Source organism: Pelobates fuscus, chromosome 4, assembly GCF_036172605.1.
Source record: "Pelobates fuscus isolate aPelFus1 chromosome 4, aPelFus1.pri, whole genome shotgun sequence".
Lineage (NCBI taxonomy): Eukaryota > Metazoa > Chordata > Amphibia > Anura > Pelobatidae > Pelobates > Pelobates fuscus.
Genome location: NC_086320.1, coordinates 333,604,896 through 333,628,478, shown reverse-complemented (window position 1 = coordinate 333,628,478; position 23,583 = coordinate 333,604,896). Strand labels below are relative to the sequence as shown.

General features: G+C 40.3%; 1 protein-coding gene across 5 annotated transcripts in view; it reads left to right on the top strand.

Moving 5' to 3' along the window:
* PHF14 (PHD finger protein 14) overlaps positions 1-23,583 on the top strand; it is a 325,814-nt gene that overhangs the window by 145,051 nt on the left and 157,180 nt on the right. The window lies entirely within an intron of this gene.

Below are 23,583 nucleotides of genomic sequence, written 5' to 3'. Positions count from 1 at the left end.
TGGAGCGACCTTTGTTGATAATGGAACAGGTTGCTTGGTTGTCTGAGTAACACCTGACTGATGAACCTGTCCATAGATGTCCCCATGCCACGGCAGCCGCCACGATGGGATATATCTCGAAAAGAGCTGAGGTAGAGAAAAAACACTCCAGGTCCTGCACCTCTGAAGGCCAGCTACCCCAAAGCCATTCGTTCCCAAAAATCGCTGCAAAACCTGTGGTAGACGCCGCGTCTGTCCAAACAGTAGGAGAAGTGTCAGACAATTGAGGGAGGAACATGCTTTTTCCGTTCCAGGAGTTTAAAAAGTTTCTCCACATGAGAAGGTCTGCCGTGGCTTGGGTATCTAGGGTTAATCTGTGTGCATCATGTAGAAACCGTGGGAACATGCTGAGGAGACGTGATATGAAAGCACGGCCTTGAGGTATAATACGCATGGCAAAATTGAGTGACCCCAGTAAAGATTGTAATTCTTTGCGGTTGCAAGTGCGTAGTTGTATATAGAGGTTGATGTTTGTCAGGATGTTTTCTACCTTGGTGCGTGGTAGGCTAGCTTGCATGTTGGCTGAGTCTAGCATGATGCCCAGGAAAGTGATGATGGTATCTGGGCCTTCGGTCTTGGTAGGGGAGACTGGGACCCCCAACTGGTTGAATAGGCTGACAGTTTCTTTGAGGCTACTGGGAGGGGAAGAATTCTCCTCGACCATTAGGAAATCGTCCAGATAATGTATGACTGTAGGGCATCTGGATATATTGAGTAGTAACCAGCATAGGATTTCGGCAAATGTGTCAAATATGGCTGGACTACTTTTAGAACCAAAAGTTAGTCGTGAGAAAAAGTAGTAGTTCCCTTCCCACTTGATGCCATGTAGGTGCCACAGTGTGGGGTGGATTGGTAGTAGTTTGAATGCATTTGTTATGTCGGTCTTACTGAGCCATGCACTGACTCCTGCCTGTAAGATAGCCGTAATGGCGTGGTCTATAGTGGAATATTGCAGGGAGAATTCCTCCGATGGTATTAGGGAGTTGAGGCTAGGAGTGGTAGAGGTGTGTGGTGCCGACAAATCGATAATAAGTCTCTGCTTGTTGGAAGATTTTCCTGTGACAACCCCGATAGGGTTTGTCCTCCATGTAGTGAAAGGAGGGGATTGAAAAGGTCCCAATAAAAAACCTTCTGACACTTCTTTAGCTATGAGTGTGTCAACAGCTGTAGGGTTGTGTTGGGCGGATTGTAGATTTGGACATTCCAGGATTCCTGAAGGCATATGTATGATACCTGTGTGGAATCCTTCTGATAGACCAGAGATTATGAAATCTACTAAATGTGTAGATGGATGCTGTGACAGAAATGTCGCAAGTAGGGATATGTTGATAGACGTTAGGTACTGTTTGGGATACATTTTATTGGGACACATGATTTTTGCATGTGCCCTGAAACATTTTGAGCATATATGCAGTGGCGTACTAAGGGGGGGGCGGGGGGGGCGGTCCGCCCCGGGTGCCATCAGGCAGGGGGGTGCCACCAGGGCTGACCAGGCTTGCTATTCTGTGAGCTGTGTGGCTGCACCGGGTGCCATAGCAGCAGGGGCGCCGGGCAGCCGACACAGCTCACACGCAGGGGCTGGAAGCAGGAAACCTGCACGGAGATTTGGGGGCGGAGCTAAAACGGCCGTGGGGGCGGAGCCAAGCCGGATGCGGGGGCGGAGCTAAATGCAGCCTCATACTGCTGCACACAGAGAGAGGAAGCAGGAAGGAGTCCCTGCTTCCCCAACTACAGCACAGGAGGGACTGAATCCACTCCTCCTCCAGCCCAATCTTACTGTAAGTGAGAGAGTGTGTGCTGTGTGTAACTGTGATTGTGACTGTCTTTGACTGTGTGTGCTGTGTGTAACTGTGATTGTGACTGTCTTTGACTGTGTGTGAGTGTGTAACTGTGATTGTGACTGTCTTTGACTGTGTGTGAGTGTGTCATTGTGATTGTGACTGTCTTTTACTGTGTGTGAGTGTGTAAGTGTGATTGTGGCTGTCTTTGACTGTGTGTGAGTGTGTAACTGTGATTGTGACTAGGGATCGACCGATTATCGGTTTTACCGATATAATCGGGCGATATTCGTTATTTTCGGCAATATCGGTATCGGCCAATAAAGCTACCGATATTGCCGATAATACCTCCTAGGACCGCCAGGCTCATTACAAGCCCGGCGATCCTGGGGGGGCCGGCAGCAAGCGCTGACTTACCCTCCCAGCAGCTCCTGCAGCTCCATGTCTAAATCTCGCGAGACCCGCGGCTGCAGAGCGTTGCCACGGGTTACCATGGCAACGCTCTGCGCGGCACTAAGGGACGCGAGATTTACACTGGGGAGCTGGAGGAGCTGCTGGGAGGGTAAGTCAGCGCTTGCTGCCAGCCGCCCCACAGTACTTAACAAGCCACCAGACCACCAGGGAATACTATATCCCCCCTCCCTGGTAAGAAGCAGGTGGGGGGGGGGAACTAAAAGAAACAAAAACAACACAATTTAAATATTAAAAAAAATTATAATAAACGTAAAAAATCCCCCCTCCATTTTACACAAATTACATCACTACACAAACACACACACACACACACACACTCACTGCATGACATACATACACACTACACAAACACACACACACTGCATTACATACATACACACTACACAAACACACACTCTGCATTCACTATACACACTCTGCATTCACTATATATATATATATATATATATATATATACATATATACACACACACTACACAAACACTCACTGCATTCACTATACACTCTGCATACACTATATATACACACTACACAAATACACACTGCATCCACTACACACACAGCTCCCCTGTCTAAATACACTTCATCCACTACATGTGGCATGTATATTTTGTGCATTTACCGTTAGAAAGAGTTTATTTTTTCAAAATGGTAAATGTACAGAATATCGGCAAGTTATCGGCTATCGGCATGAAAGTTCACAGCTTATCGGTATCGGTATCGGCTCTAAAAAATCAATCCCTAATTGTGACCGTCTTTGATTGTGTGTGTGTGACTGTCTGTGATTATGTTGTGTGTATGTGTGACTGTCTGCCTGTGTGATTGTCTGCCTCTGATTGTGTGTGTGACTGTCTGTGACTGTGTGTGTGTGTGTGCCACTGTGTGTGTGACTGTCTGACTGTGATTGTCTGTGTGACTGACTGTCTGCCTGTGATTGTGTGCGTGTGTGTGAGTGACTGTCTGTGACTGTGTGTGTGTGTGCGTGTGTGTGTGAGTGACTGTCTGTGACTGTGTGTGTATGTGTGTGAGTGACTGCCTGTGACTGTGTTGTGTGTATGTGTGACTGTCTGCCTGTGATTGTGGGTGTGACTGTCTGTGAATCTGTGTGTGTATGTGTGACTGTCTGCCTGTGTGATTGCCTGCGTGTTTGACTGTCTGCCTGTAACTGTGTGTGAGTGACTGTGTCTGACGGTCTTCGCCCTGCAGTGAGCCGGCAGCCAGGATATGATGTCATCGCGGCCTCGGCATCATTACAGGGCGTGCGATGGAACTGTGCAGAAAGAGCACAGAGATCCCAGCAGCAACCACTGACCACCAGGGACTGAGGATCCACTCCAGCCCTTCTAGAGCAAGGTAGGGAGGCAGGGTGGACCTCTTAATGATTAAATGTGTGTATGTATGTAATATTTGTGTGTGTGTATGTGATTGTGGGTCAGTGATTGTGTTTGTGTAAATCTGTGATTATGTGTGATTGTGTGTATCTCTGCGTATGTGTTTAGTAGATAGCTCCCTTATTTCCTATCCTTAAATATTGCAATCCCACATAAGGATAACAAATAAGGGATTTATCTGCTAAACAACTGAAAATAAGAAAAGGGCATTTTTTTTATCCTTTAGCTGTTTAGTAGATCATTCCCTGAATTAGTGTCCGTATGTGAGATTTCCATATTTAAAGATACTAAATGAGGGTGCTGTTTAGCAGATAGCACCTTATTTGGTGTCCTTAAATATGGCAATCCCACAAAGGATAGCAAATAGGAGTTATCTGCTAAGCAAAGATTGAAATTAAGAGGTGTCAGCCAGCCCACAACAAGAAATCTGGGTGGCTAATGTGAATAATATGCAAATGTGTAGTCAGATGCCAGCATGCAGAACACAGCATGCTGGCATCAGACAGCCAATGGCAGCATATTACCCCATCCCCTAGTGAGAAGTTTTACTGCTCCCCCTCCTGTTTTGACTGTGGTATCTTATGTGCCCCCCCCCCCCATATATATTGTTCCTAGAGTCGCCACGATGTCTGCATGTGTGTCAATGTGTATCTGTGTGTGACTGTGTTTGTGTGTATATGTATCTGCATGTGTGTATGTCCGTGTATGTGTATATGTGCAGACATCTAAAAATCTCGCCAACACTACACACAAATACACTCATGCATTTCAACGTCAACACTACATACACACCCCACCATTATATATAACCATACCACTGCATTCAAATACCACACAACACACAAATGCATGCTTGCATTCAAACGCCAACACTACATACAAACACACCGCTACATTCACTCACATATACTCCATACAAAAACATGCATACATTCAAACACACAAACACTGCTTAGTGCTAAATACATACATAGTATGTAGTGCTAAATACATGCTAAATACATAAAAAGTGCTAAATACATGCTAAATACATAAAAAAAAAAAATTGGTTGTTTTTATATTTAAATTTGAGGGGGGGGGGGTGCCAAAAATAGGACCCGCCCCGGGTGCCAAATGCTCTAGGTACGCCCCTGCATATATGCAATAAACAACAACCGCTGTAATTACATGTACCAACATTAAAGTTATTACATATCTGGGATTTGCCCAGAAACTTGATAGGTCTACCCAGTTTGTCTTTAGCTATTTTCTCCGTAGGACCAGCGGAGCTAGGTCCTTGCACGTGGGTATGCTCGTTAGCAGTGGTGGGACAAAAATTTGCCGAATGAGACATGGAGGAGCAGTATGCACAAGCCGGCGTCCTTAGCCCTGCAAAGTGTCTGCAGAAAATCACTGTGTCTATCTTACTCCAGTTGGACCTTGTCCCGTACTGTGAGAAGGCGCCTGACACTTTTGCAGAAAAAGATCTATGGTAATCGTAGAATGCCGATCCACCATATTTATTGCCCAGGTCCACCAGCTTGTGCATATACATGTCAAATTCCTCACGCCTGTGTGGGTAAACGGCACATATGACATCCCGGTAGATGCCAAAAGCCAACACAAATTCCGGGATGGTGAGTTTCCTGTTTAGGCGTGCATCCCTGGACTTGACCACCACAGAAATATCCTCATACGCATAAGTTTTATGCTCCACCACATCCTGGGAGGCAATTAGTAGTGCAGCTAAGTTGACATCTTTACCTTCCAGGATGTCTTTCTTAAGGTGCTCAGGTATCATATGGGCAGGGTTAACCTCCTGCTCGTCAGAGGTGGTGGCTGGAGAAACTAGTGGCAACTCGACCAGTGGCGGAGGGGTCACAGTGGCTGACCCAGCCAAGGTAAGGGCTGTGGTGACCGATTCCAGTTTCTCCAGCCTGGAGTTTACCTTGCCCATGGATGACATGAGGGATGTAAGCATGCCATGTATATCTGTCGGGTTAGACTGGCTAGTCCCTTCCCCTGCATCAGAGTTATCAGTTGAGGTGTGCAACAGTTTGTATAGTTCCGCTTTCCTGGCAGTAGCGGGGAAAGGAATGTGTCGCCTCCTGAGTTCGCTAGTTATGCGAGGGATTGTCCAGGACCTGAATGATGCAGGACTAGCCATGTCTTCTTCCGGTGGTGGGGAGTTTGGTCTAGCCGGAGTGATCGGGATGGAGAAATCCTCTACCCCTTCTTGAGACATACTAGATGAGAAAATATACCGTTAGTGTTGAAACCCAGGGGATGTACTGGCGGGCTAATTATGCCGTGTGAGGCGAAAAAATTAATCTTGTCCTTTGGTGACAGGTGAGGCCCTGCTATTTGCCAAGTGGCTATGAGAGGCTCTATCTATGCGTTGGCGCGAGGGAATATTGAGGCCACCCATGTAGTGGCAGGAATTCGTAGGCCTCTCGGTGACAATAAAAGAAAAACAGGGGAAGGGAGTGACAGGTGACGCCCTCTCTAAACTTTGCGAGGCGGCTAACTAACGTGTGGCTCGAGGGGTGTTTGCCTCCGAAACGTTTGAGGCGGGGTGTTGGCCTCGCGGACCTCTAAACTATAGGCGGTATGCCAAGAGGGGAGATACCTATTTGGGCCTATACCCCTAACTTGCCAGTACTCTATGTCCTATTTAGGGAGAACGTATGTGACACGTGAGCAGGCTTATGTACCTGATAGTATGTATACGTATATGGTGCATAAGGTATAGAAAACCTGGATAAACCTAAAAGGGTAGAAATAGATATGATAGTATGAGAAATGGATCCTGTGATACTAACGTAGACTAGATATGCTGTGGTTGATTTTATTAACCGTATGTGTTGAAGGGGAACAATTAGAGTAAGGAAGTACCCCGCCTGATTTGTTATGGAGAAAAACCGTAACGCAGGATTAGCTTGTAGTGGCTACGTATAATGTGTATACATGGTGACCAAATTTAAAATATATATATGGCCGTGCTACTGTAGTAATCACTGTAGTAAGTGCAGGGAGTATGAGTTAAAATATGAAAATTGACCATATGCAGAAAAAGTTGACGTATGAGAGGTTAAACCAAAAGTGTGATTCAATCCTGAAAGTGTGAGATGTTGGGACCGTGTTCTGTATACACGATATATCGTTTGAGTATATGCAGAAAGGTCAGGAAATGTACGTGCCATGTAATCGGGTGTAGATGGTAGTGACAACGTAATATACACAAATAAATGAGAGAAAACCTTATCACATATATATACATTATACCTATTCCTGATTAATTATCTGAGTTCTTGTGTATGTAATTTGAGTACATAAAGAAAAGTCAGCATATGACACGTGCCATGTAATGAAAAGTGTACATGGTGTGTTTAAACAGGGAGGAGAAAAAAAAAAAAAAAAAACGTTTGTTTAAAACAAATTTCCTAAGTGTAAATGGAAGGTACACAAAAAGTAAAGTTGTTCAAGCAAAACTATGTATATGTATACCAAGATAATATCATGAACTAATAATACCTGAGCCCTAACCTAGGTATAATTAATGTGACAGCATAAATTATGAAATACATGCTATAATCGTTATATGTATATAAAACAGACTGGTATTTAATGAACTATAATCTGCATTAAAAATGAATAATCCTACTATCAGGTACTAAAAACTTATCATATAGAAACAAACTGAAATAAAGGAGGGAAAAAGTAAAGCATAAGAATGCTACATACTTAGTACTTGGTTTCCGGAAACCGGAGGGTTAATTTGCCTGAGACTTTGGCCGTAAAGCGTGTGGCCGTAACGTAAGGCTGAAAATTATTGCGACGCCGTGGGAAGTGATCCGGGCGACGGACTTACGTTTGAGAAGTCCTGAGGACTCGATCAGCGAAGAAGACCGGGTTTTTTGTGCGTGGCTGGCCGTGGAAAGACCTGTAAGGAGTTCCTGGACACAGCTGACACCGAAGAAAAACGCGGAGTTTCCGAAAGCAAGATGGTGCCGTCCGTGAACCGGAAGTGGATTCAGGATGCAACGCTGACCTCGAAGGTATGGAGCCAGGTAAGGGGTGTCCCTTAAGTAGGGAAGGGGTGTGTCATGCGCCCCTCCCACAAACACAGGCCAAAAGGCCTTACTACTTATAACAATATGTGTAATAAGAGGAAGACAGCGCATTTTTTTAGGTAGATAGGTTCTTAGTGATTGTTTTAAATATACAAAAAGAAAAGAGAACAGCAAAATATAGTGTAGTATATCCCGTACAAGTAGTTTTTATAAAAAGAGAAAATGCACTTACAAATTGTAGACCTTTAAGTAGCTCTACTATGATGCACTTGGGTAGCATGATCCCTACCTAGGGATAACTGGTGTCTTCTTTTAATAAAGTACTCAGTGTGTGGGACCTTCAGCCAGGTAGAATGGCTCACAATGACATACACACCACCCAGGGGTCTTGCAGGTTTGTACGCAGTATTGAGATACATTTATATATAAAATGTAACAGTTGCTGCTCAATGATAATATTATAAAGTAGTCAAATTATTTTAGAGAGTTACTCACAAATGAAGAGTAAGAATAAGATTTTTATCAATCATCGGCGCTCAGGTGGTATGTTCCCCACCAAGGGAATATGTGTCCAAGCTCCAGCGAAATCATTAGGGTAAGTCCAGGGATTTATTTGAAAAAAAACTACTTAATTAATCAAACTGATATGTAAAAGTTGATAAAACAACAAAAGCAGTATAAACTCTTTATAATGATATGCCTTTCCTGAAAAGGTGAAATATAATATTAGCATTTTGTTATACGGGATAATCGTTATTCCCCACAAAAGTCTAAAATTACATAAAATTAAAAAAAAAAAATAGTAAAAGAAAAATAGAAAAAGAGGAAGAGAAACAAAAACCTTGTGAAGAGTGGGGAAAAGAATAAAGTAGATGAGACCCATTCCTACAGTGTTAATATTTAATTTATTATATGTTTGACACTCCTTAAACCATTGACACGTTTTTTCAAAGACATGAAAACAGTTATTGGCTGCATGCACCATACATTTCATTGCATTATCACGAGATAAGTAAGCTATTAACTCACTTTACTTCAGGATGTATAGGTTTACACCAATTGTATGCCAATATATATTTAACTGAAAGAAAATGATAAATAGTGAGCCAACTGTTTGAAGAGAGAGGAACAGTACACATCGAAAGTGGTATATCGGTTTTAACAGGTATGCAACATACTGTACGAGTTGCCAATATAAAAAAAATATTTCAGACAAAAAATGGGCATGCCCATCATACATGAAATATGGTACCCAGGAAGTCATCACCCTTCCATTACCATGTTTAATATGATCCTGTAATAGATACAATGATGCAAAATCTTTTTGTCTAGTTCTTCATGATTACATTTTTTGTTTGTTTTTTTACATTTTCATTATGACAACAATTATTTAATGGACCGCTGCCCTAAATACCCCAATGGTTGAGTCACCATTGCTCTAGTGTAATTGCTATGATGTACATTTCCTTTTGGAAATATTTTCTCTCTCTCTCTCTCTTTTTTTTTAAACGAGATGTCAAAAATCCAAAGTAGAAGAATGACACATCTTGGTTTTTCTTTGGTAACCAAATTAAAAAATATTTCTTATTTGCATAGAAACAGTATGTCCTTGTTTGGAACACACAGAAACAGCTTGTAATATTTCTTGCTGTGAAATAGAGATAAGTAAACCAACAGGAATCTAAAACACCAGTGGCAATTCTAGTTTCTTTGCATAAAAGAAACAATACTCAAACTAAAGGCTGCCAATTTGCATTTCCAAATGCTGTACTTTTGGGCTTATCAACGTGCTTTTTTTTTTTTTTCTTACTTGAATATTGTAAATCAATTTACATTGACTGTTGCAAAATATCTCCCAAACAGTTAGCTTGATCCCCCCTCCACCGCCACCTTTTCTTTCTACATCTGTACAGAACTAAAAATCAAGTAGCGTTTCAGCTGTAATACCCTTTGTTTGTGAAAGTTATTTTAAGGAGCATATGATAATTACCACTACATTCCTATCAGCAACATAATTATAGCAGGTGTTTATGCAGTTCAACTGGAAGAGTTTTTTTTATGCCCTAGATTATAATCAGTGTTGGACAAAGAAGATTAACGTGAACATGTGCAAAGTGTATGCGAGGGAAAATAAATTAAAGAGAAGCCCCGTGTGATAATTGGCCTAATATAATGTCTTTCTTCCTTGGTGTAGCTTGAAAGTGGTCGAAATAAACAGTTGACCAGTGGCATATCAGAAGCCTTGGTAATGAAGTGGGCGAAATATAATCTATTGCAGAACGATTTTTACTGAGGTTAACAAGCAGCACATGTGCAAAATTGCAGATGTTATTGAAGTTATTTTTTTTCTTTATAGTATTCTTGTTGCGATATTTGCATAATTATAGAAATTTATCAGGTTAAAATTGTAATTACAGGGAGATTAAAAGGTCAAAGCGGCATTATTTGTTCTTGTATACATGGTAACAAAAATAAATTCTTCTATTGAAGTGGTTTGGTGTATAAACAATGTTATGATCAGAAATCCTTACATCACCTTTTATTTTGAATTCAGCAATGCATTTATAAGAAATGTGTTGGGGAATAATTGCTATTGTTGCTTGCTCTCTATTTCTTTAGGATAACATTTAATTAGCGTGCTTATTTTTTATTTTTATTGTTTTATATTAAACTTGGTTTATTTGTGTTTAAAGGGACACTCCACAGACCAAATACAATTTAAAAACAAAAAAACTGTTTAGCAGATATATCCCCAATGAAAACATGTGTGCATTTAATTATGCATTTTTCGCATTGAGGTTATGTCTAAAACCAGCTTGCAAAAGTTGCATAGTTTGTGTCTCCAGCCTTTCCAAGTCCTCCTTTTCTGACCCCGTCCAGACTTTCTGTGGCTGTCCGATCACAGACTTTTAAATGCAGCTCAATGAGAAGTCTTAGCAAGGCATGTGTTTTGAGCAATTGCTACCTCTTGAGTTTAGCTCCATTGCGCTAAACAATCAAGAGGTAACAGGAACCGTTATGTGATTGACAGTCGACGTGTAACAAGGTTAATTTATAAAAGTGTCAATTTCTATTGAAATCTGCACGTTTTGTAAAATGGAAAAAAAAAAGAAGCCACACTTTTCACACATAAAGCATTTCTGCAAGCTAAAGCGCGTCATGGTTTTGGAGTGTCCCTTTTAATGTGTTTTCTTTCTATTCTTCTTCTTCTTCAAACCTTTCTTTATATTTAAGGTAATCATGTCATGTCAGTTATCCTGATTTATTGTGGTCTGCATCGGTTTGGCTGCTATAAAATGACAGTCAAATTCAGTATATTGGGAAATGAAACAAGAACTTTGTTGAAACAAAGTTGGTAAGCAAAGCATTGTAGCCAATATATAAAGTGGTTGGTCCAGTTTGTCAGCCATAAAAAGAAATATAGAAGCAAAGAAACAAAGTATATACACTAAGAAAATACACGTATACTGTGATAGCTCCAGGTGAACTTCACAACCACCTGTGGAAATATATAGCAAATAGACAAAAGTGGAAACCACCCAGAATACGTATAATAGATAGAATACAAAAGGACAACCTGATATAGGTCAAATTTCCTTAAATGGAATCTGTGTGAAAATTGAAAAAACTTTCATAGCGTAAAAAAGTAAATATAAGTAGTGTTTAAAGTGAGATTAGAAATGCACTCACAAACAAACGATCATTCAGGCCTTTCACCCTCTCAGGGGTAGTGTGATGAGTAAAGATATCCTCCGACACGATATATGTGAATGTAAAAAAATGCAATATAGTGAAGTATGTCTAGAAATATATAAATTCACATTTATTCATTGCACTTACAAATTAGCAGCATAAAAAAGGCATCTCTCCATAAACATATGGAACTCCTGGTGATGATAGTCGAGTATCCACAATCCAGAGTCAGGAAGAAGACACAGCATTCAAATAAATAAAAGTAAATAAAAACAATATAAGTACATAAGAAGTTCTGTAATATCCAACGCGTTTCGTCCTATTGGGTGTCGGACTTCTTCAGGGATAGTTGTGGATCCACTTCTGGAGGTTTTTATACCATTAAACCTCATCTTCTTAATCCGGTACACATGTAATCAAACATGCGTTTCACTGTGAAAAAGAAATATAAAAAGAAATATACACAGAAAGCTGTAAAATATATTGAGATAGCTGCTATAAGCACCAACTTGCACTCTATTCATCCTGATAGCCTCACTTGAAAAACCAGCTAAAGCAGAATCCATCTGATTGTCTATAAAATTCTGGTACACAATAGTTACCTGCTATCTCTGCCCTGGGCTAATTAAGTGGGTGGATGATCTGAATGCAACATTTCCTGATGACGTCTGGTCTAAAATCTTTAATCTGATTCATAAGACCATCCCTTTGGTAAGGTTTCAGGAGATTTTTTATAAATGATACATTAGATGTTACCTAACATCATTGGCTTTTATTGCTCATAATTTGACATACTCTTCTTTGTGAGAAATGTGAAGAGACGGATGTTGATTTTCTTCACATCTGGTCACCTTCTTCACATCTTGTTTATGGATTTTGGAAGGCAGTCTGTTTTATTCTGGAGAAGTTGTCCGACAAACCCCCTTTTTTTTGGCCCTGCTTCAATGCTGCTGTATCACATACACATTTTGCTCCAAGCATACAAATGTTAAGTTATACCTCAACTATAAAATGCCGCGTAGGTGGTTACCGAGCTTCTCTGGCATAAAATATGCTCACCTTATGTGGCTTGACGGTCCTTAAGAATTAAGAAATTCAACAATTCAAGAACTTGCCAGATATCATGGTTCAGGCTAGAAAGCACTACACTCAGAAATGGTTCTACTGGATGGAGTTTATCTCCTCCTTGGATGCAGCTAGATACCTGGATGTTTGTGGTTAAGATTCCAAAGTGGCAACATGTTGATGTGATTAGCGGTGCACTACCAGTAACAGCTGGGTGTGATTCTAGACATTTTTCATTCCTTACCCTTGTACTTTTCTAAACCCCCTTTTTTTCTCTTTCTCTACCTCCAACCTTCATTCTTTTCACTTCCTCCTTATTGGTTCTTACATTTTTCCAGTGTCTTCTTCCTTCTATGTTCACTGTAACCTTCTACTTGGGTTAAGGTTTCTTTTTATTAACTTTCTTTTTTTTGATTTGCATACAAGCCAATTTTTGCTTTCTAGCATGGGTATTCCCATGCCTACACCTGGACCTAATTGTCTAGTGATGCTAGAGCTGGTTCCCCACTTTATCTAGACACATTATCATCACGGCTAAACATGACCCGATCCTATTTCCTTAATGTACAAAGTATTTTTTTTTTCATTTGCTGATCGTATTGTACTCTGATACCATTCCTCAGTGATGACATCTCCTGCTATTGTATTGACATGTGTATGATTATCAAATCCTTTAGTGTGTTTTCTTACCTTTTTTTTTTAATAAACTGCTATTAACTGTTATTATCTGATTGCATTGAGCAGACAGCAGACAACCCGTTAAATGGAACATTCCACTCATACTCCAGACAGCAACACAACATAATTGCAATTCATAAGTTTTGGCCAAATACTCAGGATGTACTCAGGAGCTGAGCTGCTGACATCACTCCACCCCATAGTCAATTGCAGTAGTCTTTCTATTTGTCCCCTTTCTCCTTTGCACAGCTACTTTGCAGATAACAAGAGGGCAGTATTTGGCTATGGGGAAAGAAGTCATGTCAACAGCTCAGCACAAACTGTTATCTCATGGAGCTGGTCTTCCTACTAGATCTTACTCTCTGTGAATAACAGCTTATATATTGTTTCTGCCTTTATATGCTGTCCATACAGACTTTAGTAATAACTGTCTAAATATGTGGGAGCTTTGTCAATATCGTGCCAAACCGTCAATATCAAAATAAGATCATGAAGTCATGCACTTTTCTAGGGATCCTCTAAGCACCAAAACACCTTTATCTTAACCCTTTTGCAGATGATGAAATAATTATTCCATTGTGGTTGTCCTGCCCTAAGGACCCATCACATTAATTCTGTCACATGGTATTTTACCAGTAGGGACCATTTTCTTATTCAATGACTGGCACACCTCTCTTTTAGCTGAGGCTAATGCTGACTGAAGAGCCGTATGCAGTGTTCAAAGTAAGCACTGAATACTGCCCTTTAAATGGGATTTAAGTCTCCGCAGATGGAACTGGGTGTAAGCAAGGCTCAATCTCAGGGTCAGTCAATACCTGTGACATCCTTCTGTCAGCTAGGGCCATACATATTTGCCCCAGACTGACAGATGAGCTGTATAGAGCACTCAACGTTTTGAAATTACTGTGGCTGTACTTCCGGGTTCAGCCAAGGTCCTGGTGGGATCATTTCTGACGTCACCAGGTATTTCCTCCATTAGCGGGAGACTCCAATCACCAACTGCAGAGTGTGATCAGTGCTGGGCTATGCAGACTGTCCAGCGCTGATCACCAGGGCTGCCATCAGGGGGTGACGACCATGGCGGTTGTCATGGGCCCGGTAGCCCTGGGGGGCCCGGCCCCCGGACCCCACATGGAGCGGGACAAAACTGCTGCAGTTGCATTAGCACCAGGGCCCATCAGGTGGCCCAAGCATTTAGGGCCACCTGATGAGCCCTATATCTTCATGGGCCCTGTCAGCGTTCCCATCATCCCCAGCCACCCTCCTGCAACTGAAAGGTATCAGAATGTATGTATGTCTGTTTGTGTATGTCTGTTTGTCAGTAAGTATGTGTGTATGTATATATATGTCAGTTTTAATGTATGTATGTATGTCTGTGTGTATGTATTGTTATGCATAAAATACTAAAATGTATTTTTTACTATTATACATTTGTGTCTTATTTGTCACACATTCCCTAATATCCTTGTAAGAGGGTCATAATGTCTTACACATGTGTGCTCTGTAACTATTTCCTCTGTGAATTCCTCCCATCCGACTACCCTCCCCCCATCCCATCAAGCAAGCCTTGTGTAACAAATTCCTGTGTTAAAAGAACAGCTTCCTTTACTAACTCCTCCCCCACTACCTTTGTGCCAGTTAACAGCTATATGCCACGTGTAAAAAAATGGAGAATCACTGTTAAAGTAACTGAAAGAAACTACTCACTCCCCCTCCCATCGTGTAACCAAGATGGAGCTGGAATATGGGTGGGAGAACTCTGTAATGATGACATCACATCCTGTAGGGTGGGTTTAGACAAGACCCCTTAGACTGTTAACCAATTGTTGAATGTATACTGTATGTTTAACTGTGACTCTGTACATGACGTATTTCTGCTTTAAAAGGAGCTCCCACTCCAGGGAATACAGGATTCCTCCTCAGGTTTTTCACTTATCAGAAACTTTGTCTCAGGTGTGAATTACTTCTAGGAAAGGCGCATTAATTAATCAATTTGGAAGGAGTAGATAGACAATTAATCAAAGTTTGCTTTGATCTAAATCAGTATGTATATATCTATCAGTATGTATGTGTATGTATGTCTGTTTGTGGATGTATGTCTGTCAGTATGTATGTGTGTATACAAATATTAAAAGGCGGTCTTGTTTTCTTTTAAAAGTTTCCTTTATTTCATTCCTTTAAAATGTGATCAACGTTTCAGCCAATGTCCATGGCTTTCATCAAGATCTATACAGCACCACTCTTCTGATGTAGACCCAAAATAGGGACTGTCCTTCTTACATAATCATTGGGAGGTATGGAATTCCTTCTGCTATTGATGCAGAGGAATTCCCTTGTTGATTTTGATGGATTTGTAGATGGATTCTCTAGTTGATTTTAGCAGAGGGATTCTAAATCCCTTCTGCAGCCTCTTTTATATGCTAATGTCTCTCTTTTCTATGTGCTTTTAGATCTTGTGCCTATAGTGTATTTTTCAACTATAACAAATGTGTTTAGAAATCAGCCTGTGTAAATAAGATACACTGTTCTTGTTATAAATTACCTTTTAGTTTCACAATTTGTTATTGGAAAGTCTCACAATTTCTCAAAACAACCCTGCCCCTCACACCCCTAAAATGAAAGTGCTTCTCTTTGTTCATTTGGAATGTTGATGGTATCTAACACTAGTACTGGGGTTAGGTTTAGAATTAGGATTAATACTTTGGAAAGGTATACATAGAGGTTATTGTTGTACTCAGGAGATGTAACTAAGTATGGAATTCTATTACAGTGGCACACATGAATGTTACAAAATAAGAGTAAGTGAAGGGAGTCAGTCATTCAGGAGATACAGCTGAGGACAATTTAGTGATTTTTATGACATGTGAAAAACATTAAAATAATACCATAAATTTTGAAACAAATTGGCGCAAAAACAGCTGTATAATAAGGTTCAAAATATACTATATAAACATACTGCATGTTGTCTACTTGCAAATGATATGCGTTTTTGGGGTAATTTAAAAAAATATCAAACTGCTAAAATGCCCCAACATGGAATATTGGCCTATCATATCCATCTATCAAAATTCTAACTGTAAAAACTGACATTGTCGTCTTTTATATGATGCTGTATCTTCACAAGATAGTCATACATTGCAGGTATTGTTATACTCACAAGAATTAGCTGAGCATAATTTTGGCTTGTAGCATTTCAGGTTTGCAAAATTCCCTGAATAAATGTAATGTATATGTGAAAAATGCAATTTTTTTTACTACAAACGTTTACATAAACTGAGCTACCCTGGAGTGTCTACTTTTACAAATGATAGGCTTTTGTGGGATACTTTGAACAGTAAAACTGCTATAATGCCTCACAATGAGACATGGGTCTATAAACTCCAATTATCAAAATTCTAACTGTAAGACCTGAAATGGTCAGGTCACTTATGACAGGATAGTTGCAAGGGCATACGTTGAGGGTATTGTTGTACTCAGGAGATGTAGCTGAACACAATTTTTTTTTCAGGAGTAGCAAACATTAGGTTTTAAAATACACATAAAAAAATCTTGTTATATGTTTGTAAACAGAACACAAAAACAACAATGTTTAGAGATTGGCAGTTAAAAGGCTACATACAAAAGTGTCAAAATAGCCTTACGGAAATACCCTGTGAGGTCTACTTTATGTAAATATATACTTTCGTGTGGCAATTTTGTTTTCTGTGCTTGTTACTAAAGAAACCCCTTCAGCCACTTACCTTTCTCCAGTGTCGGGCTCCCTCGGCACTGGGCAACTCCTTTTCCTGCCAACATCAGCGCCGAATGCGCATGCGCGGTAATAGCTGCGCGCACATTTAAACCACCCGTAGGAAAGCATTACTTAATGCTCTCCTATAGACGTCAGCGTCTTCTCACTGTGATTTTCACAATGAGAATCGCGGAAGCAGCCTCTAGTGGCTGTCAGTGACACAGCCACTAGAGACTGCATTAACCCTCAGTGTAAACATAGCAGTTTCTCTGAAACTACTATGTTTTCAGCTGCAATGTTAAAACTAGTGGGACCTGAGCTGAAGTGGTCTGGGTGTCTATAGTGGGACCTTTAAACTTAGAAGATAAACATACCAAATTCTAAAATAATTCGACATTAACATCATATTTTGTTTTGTAACCTGTAACCATCAAAATACATTGCAATCCTAGACACAAGACAAATAGATTTTTTTTTTTTTTTAATGACTTTTCTTTAGTTGTGCTAAAGGCTGTAGCAGACAGTTAGGACATATGAAAGCCTATAATATATATGCTGTGCAATATTGGGAAGCTTAAAAATTAGATCTCTCTTTACAGGAAGTGTTTAGGGAGGCTGTGTAAGTAACAAGCAGAGGAGTGTGACTAGGGCTGCATGAACAAATTATTTACCTCCTAAACTGCAGAAAATTGGGCAGCGAGACTGCATGTACATGACCTATATATATATTTTATAAAATAAAACCACTTCATTAAGTTAAAGTTGTTGTGGTGGTCCTTAAAGTGTCCTACTGAAACACTCCAAGCACTATAGTCAGTAATGTAGTGGTTATGGTGACAGACGTATTATGGAACCTCCATTATAAGTAGTCAAACTGTATGGAAAAAAATGCTTATTGTTTGATTTTTTCTTTGGGCCAATGAGCCAATTAGATAAACCCGGCACTGCCGGGCTTAGCTCAATGAAGAAGGTTTCCAGATACATGAGGCAAGGAATGGAGCCTGGCAGACCCAAGGTAAGTTGTCAAACTGCTAGCAAAAGGTTTGACTACTTACATGGGGGGAACGCCAGGGCACTTATTTAAAATTAAAATAGAAAAATTTAAAAAATCTTTATTTATTTGCTGAAGAATGATCACAAATCAACCAGAGCACTATTGACAGTGTTCTTTAAGTAATGGTTTAATCCTTCCCACCGTCCCCCCTTAGTTCCCTGGTGTCCAATTTTTGGGACTGTCCCCAACATTCATAGCACGACTGCATTATAAGATGCACTAGCGCTATGTTTAGGGAACTAGGTTAGTACTGAAACATGCATGTCTTACGCTCAGAGGACAGGAAGCCATTAACTGTACTGCCATTAAGGGGACACACCCCCTTTCTGGGTGGAGTTAGTGATGTGAATGCATCACTGGCTTGCCGCCTTGATCTCCCTCCCACCGGCGTCTCGACTCGCAGGACGCCAGAGTTAGAAGTTATGCTACACTAAACTTGTACAGTACAAATATAATAGAACGCGACTCGACAATTGATTTTATAAGTAAATTATGTAGTGCTTTTGTTTTGTTTCAGTGGGGTGGAATAACTTCCCTCCCCTTAGGGTGACATAACCTTCTTCACATGTCAGTGCCTCAAAGAATAACAAATGTTATGATTAGTAAAGGAAATCTGTTTTTCGTGGGGCTTTTAAATGCATTCACAGAATGCATAATTAAAGAAATTACTGCTTTGCAATGTTCTAATTGTGAGCAGTGAACTGCTGTGTTGATTTAGGTAATTTGTCCCTAGTACTATAGAAGATTCCATTCAACTTTGAACAAGAAAGTTCATTATACAAAGAAAATTTAAACTAAAAGGACAAAATGTGCCTCTTTAATTGTTTCATTTTACAGTAGTGTGAAATGCATCTGGGCTGTGCTGTATGAGCATGATTGTCTGTGTTTTCCCTTCCATATCACATACATGTTTTTTTCTCTGTGTTTATAATTTTTTTTTTATTTATTAAAGCATTTTAGATAATATACTAAATATGCCCTGTCTTGTGTTCTTTCTACCATGTTATCATTTTTAGACTTAAATGTTCTGCACATTTTGCAAACTATGCACTCGTATGAGGCCTTTGGTGTATTTTTTTTTAACCACCTAAGGACTGCATGACGATCTATGCAGTCATGCAGTGCAGGGCTTTAACATCCCTTGATGACATAGACTGTCATGCAATAAAAGTACCAGCAGGGGTTAAACCACTGCTTGTGCGGAGGAGCCCCTGACATTATGTGATACTGGAGGATCCCCTCTGTCTGCCAGAGCTACTGATCTTGCTCCACTGTGGCATTTCTAAGTGTGCCACAGCATGCCACTTTAAAAAGTCATGGACTCCAAGGTTTCTTTCAATACCTGAGGGTCCCCTCTGTCACTTGGGACTACAAATTGCAACTGATAGAAGAGCTACGTGCAGCGCTCAAAGTGTGATTTTCACAGTGAGAAGTGCGGAAGCGCCTCTAGCGGCTGTCAATGAGACAGTCACTAAAGGCTGGATTAACCCTAGTGTAAACATAGCAGTTTCTCTAAAACTGCAATGTTTACAGCTGCAGGGTTAACCCTAAATGGACCTGGCACCCAGACCACTTCATTAAGCTGAAGTGGTCTGGGTACCTATAGTGGTCCTTTAAGGACACATTACTCTGAGCATTATTGCTGTGGAGCTATGCTATACACTCAGACACACGCTTCTAGAAATGAGGGACAGAGAGATTTGGGCCCAAAGTAGGGATTGTCCCTAATAAATAGGGACAGTATTATTTTATTGCTCCTCCCTTTGTTCCCTCTGTTGGTTACTTCTTAACCCTTGACCTGTGAAACAAGTAGCATAAAAAAGCACCCATCAGTGTACTGCTAAATATATATGTAATATTTATTTTACAATGAGGGAAAAAGTATTTGATCCCCTGCTGATTTTGAATGTTTGTCCACTGACAAAGAAATGATCAGTCTATAACTTTAATGGTAGGTGTATTTTAACCGTGAAAGACAGAATAACAAATAAATTAAAGGGAGTGCTCCTAATCTCAGCTAGTTACCTGTATAAAAAACACCTGTCCACCGAAGCAATCAATCAATCAGATTCCAAACTTTCCACCGTGGCCAAGACCAAAGAGCTGTCCAAGGATGTCAGGGACAAGATTGTAAACTTACACAAGGCTGGAATAGGCTACAAGACCATCACCAAGCAGCTTGGTGAGAAGGTGACAACAGTTGGTGTGATTATTTGCAAATGGAAGAAACACAAAATAACTGTAAGGCTCCCTAGGTCTGGTGCTCTATGCAAGATCTTACCTCGTGGAGTTTCAATGATCATGAAGGGTGAGGAATCAGCCCAGAACTCCATGGGATGATCTTGTTAATGATCTCAAGGCAGCTAAGACCATAGTCACCAAGAAGACAATTGGTAAAATACTACGCCATGAAGGGATGAAACAAGGTCCCCCTGCTCAAGAAAGCACATGTACAGGTCCGTCTGAAGTTTGCCAATTAACATCTGAATGATTCAGAGGAGAACTCGGTAAAAGTGTTGTGGTCAGATGAGACCAAAATCAAGCTCTTTGGCATCAACTCAACTGTGTTTGGAGGAGGAGGAATGGAGGAGGAGGAGGAATGCTGCCTATGACCTTGAGAACACCATCTCCAACGTCAAACATGGAGGTGGAATCATTATGCTTTGGGGGTGTTTTTCTGCTAAGGGGACAGGACAACTGCACCACATCAAAGGGATGATGGACGGGGCCATGTACCGTCAAATCTTGGGTGAGAACCTCCTTTCCTCAGCCAGGGCATTGAAAATTGGTCATGGATGGTTATTCAAGCATGACAATGCCCCAAAACACACAGCCAGGGCAACAAAGGAGTGGCTTCATGAAGAAGCACATTAAGGTTCTAGCGTGGCCTAGCCAGTCTCCAGACCTTAATCCCACAGAAAATCTGTGGAGGGAGCTGAAGGTTCAAGTTGCCAAACGTCAGCCTCGAAACCTTAATGACATGGAGAAGATCTGCAAAGAGGACTGGGACAAAATCCCTCCCGAAATGTGTTCAAACCTGGTGGCCAACTACAAGAAAGGTCTGGCCACCAGACAACAGTTTTGCCACCAAGTACTAAGTCGAAGGGGTCAAATACTTATTTCACTCATTGACATGCAAATCAATTTATAACTTTTTTGACATGCGTTTCTCTGGATTTTTTTTTTTTTTTGTTGTTATTCTGTCTCTCACTGTTACAATACACCTACCATTGAAATTATAGACTGATCCTTTCTTTCTCATTGGGCAAACATGCAACATCAGCAGGGGATCAAATACTTTTTTCCCTTACTGTATGTTAATATTTAGCAGTAGACGGATTGATAAATTTGTGGGCCCTTTTGGTTCATCCTGATTGGTTTTCCCAAAACAATTGCATAGATAAAATTTGTTTAGACTGAAATGCCACATGGACAAATCATGAATCAATGGACATAAAAATCAACATTGGCAAAAAAAAATGTTGTTCCTCTATAAATTATAGCTTACATTAAACTGCACCAAAATGTAATTGTGGCATTAACAATGTTTAGAAACTGGTATACAATAGTGCCCGCTTCCTATTTTCTAAAGTGAATGTCTAATTAGTATTACCTAATTAACTATTACCATTGTTCCTTTGTATGAAGTCAAAGCCATTGAAAACAAAACTTCTTGCAATGTACATATTGCTCACCCCTCTATGCTCTGTAAAGATAAAGTTAAATAATTATTGCTCACTTCGGTTCCAGCTAGGGGGCTCCTCTACTGCAGTCTCCAGGTCTGCCTCAAATGATGTCAGCAACCATGCTGACGTCACCTGCGATCTCATCCAATCCAAAGCATTGGATTGGAGAGCGTATGCACAGCAGCATTTGATTGCAGGACCAAGTTTTACTCAGTTATGGAGACAGAAGCACCTCTCATGGCTGTCAGGAAGACAGCCATGAGAGGCTTACTTCACCTTTAATGTAAATATTGGTGTATTTACAAAACAGCAATGTTTTACATTAAAGGGTTAAAAGTACAGGACCACTGTACATAGACCACTTTATTGAGATGAATTGGTCTGGGTGATAATCAACACATGCAAGACAATTGTTTAGAAAACATACGGGAAAATTATAGCATTATTATTTAAGATGTATTACAATTTTGAAGAAATATGTACATGACCATGAATTGTTATATGTCGTGCTTTCAGAAAGTATTCAGACCCCTTCATTCTTTTTACATTTTTATGTTGCAGATTTATGTTACTGTTGTTTAAATAATTGTTTGTTTCACATCAATCTACACTTAATATCCCATAATTACAAAGCAAAATATTTTTAAACCTTACAAATCTATTGAAAAGAAAAACAACTGAAATATCGCATTGACCCAAGTATACATACAAACCTGTTGCTTTGATTCTTGAAATGTATCTTGGATGCCACCTATTTCTCTAGATCATCTTAGAAATGTTTCTACATTTTGATTATAGTCCATCTGTGGTAAATTCATTAGAATGGCAATGCTTTGGAAAGCACACACATCTATATAATGTCTTACAACTGTAAATTCATATCTGAGCATATAAACAAAAACAAATTATGAGGTCATAGGAACTGTCTTCAGGACGCAGAGGCAGGATTGTGTTGAGGCACAGATCTGAGGAAAGATACAAACATATTTAATTGCATTGGTGGTTTCCAAGAGGACCTCCATGGCCTTCATCATTCTTATTTGAATGTAGTTTAGAACACCCAGGTCTCTTCCTAGAGCTGGCCACCGTGTCAAACTGAGCAAACAAGAGATAAGAGCCTTTAAGAGAGGTCACCAAGAAGCTGATAGTCACTCTGGGTCTAGAGATTATGTGTGGAGATCGGGAAAACTTGTGGAAGGATAACCATCACTGCAACACTCCACTAATCTAGAGTTTATGGCCAAACAAAAGCCCTTCCTCACTTTTTTGAAAAATGTGGAATTAACAAAAAAATTAAAAAAAATGTCTAATGGATTCTCAGACTGTGGGGAAAAAAAGATTCTCTGGCCTGGTGGAATGAAAATATAACTGTTATGCTTCAATTCAAAGTATTCTGTCTGGAAGAAGCCAGGCACTGCTCCTCACCTGCAAAATACCATCCCAATGGTGTAGTATGGTGTTGGTAGCGTCATGCTTTCAGAGTGTTTTTCAGTGGCAGGAACTGGGAGACTGATCATGGTTGAGGGAAAAATACAGATATATGCTTAATGAAAAACTAATTCAGAGTGCTCTGGACCTCAGAATGGGCTGAAGGTTCACTTTCCAACAGGACAGTGACACAAACACAGCCAAGATAACGCAAAAGTGGCTTAGTGACAACTATGTGAATGTCCTTGAGTGGTCCAGCTAGAGCCAGCACTTGAACCCAATGGAACAGCTCTGGAGAGACCTGAAAATGACCACTGACTGTCCCAATCCAACTTGACGGTGCTTGTAAAGATCTGCAGTGTTAAATGGCAGAAATTACCCAAATTCAGGTGTGCAATGCTTGCTGCATCATACCCCAAAATAATTAAAACTGTAATCGCTGCTAAAGATGCTTCAACAACAAATGCTGATATGTCAATGCAATACTTCAGTATTTTCTGTTTTATATATATTTG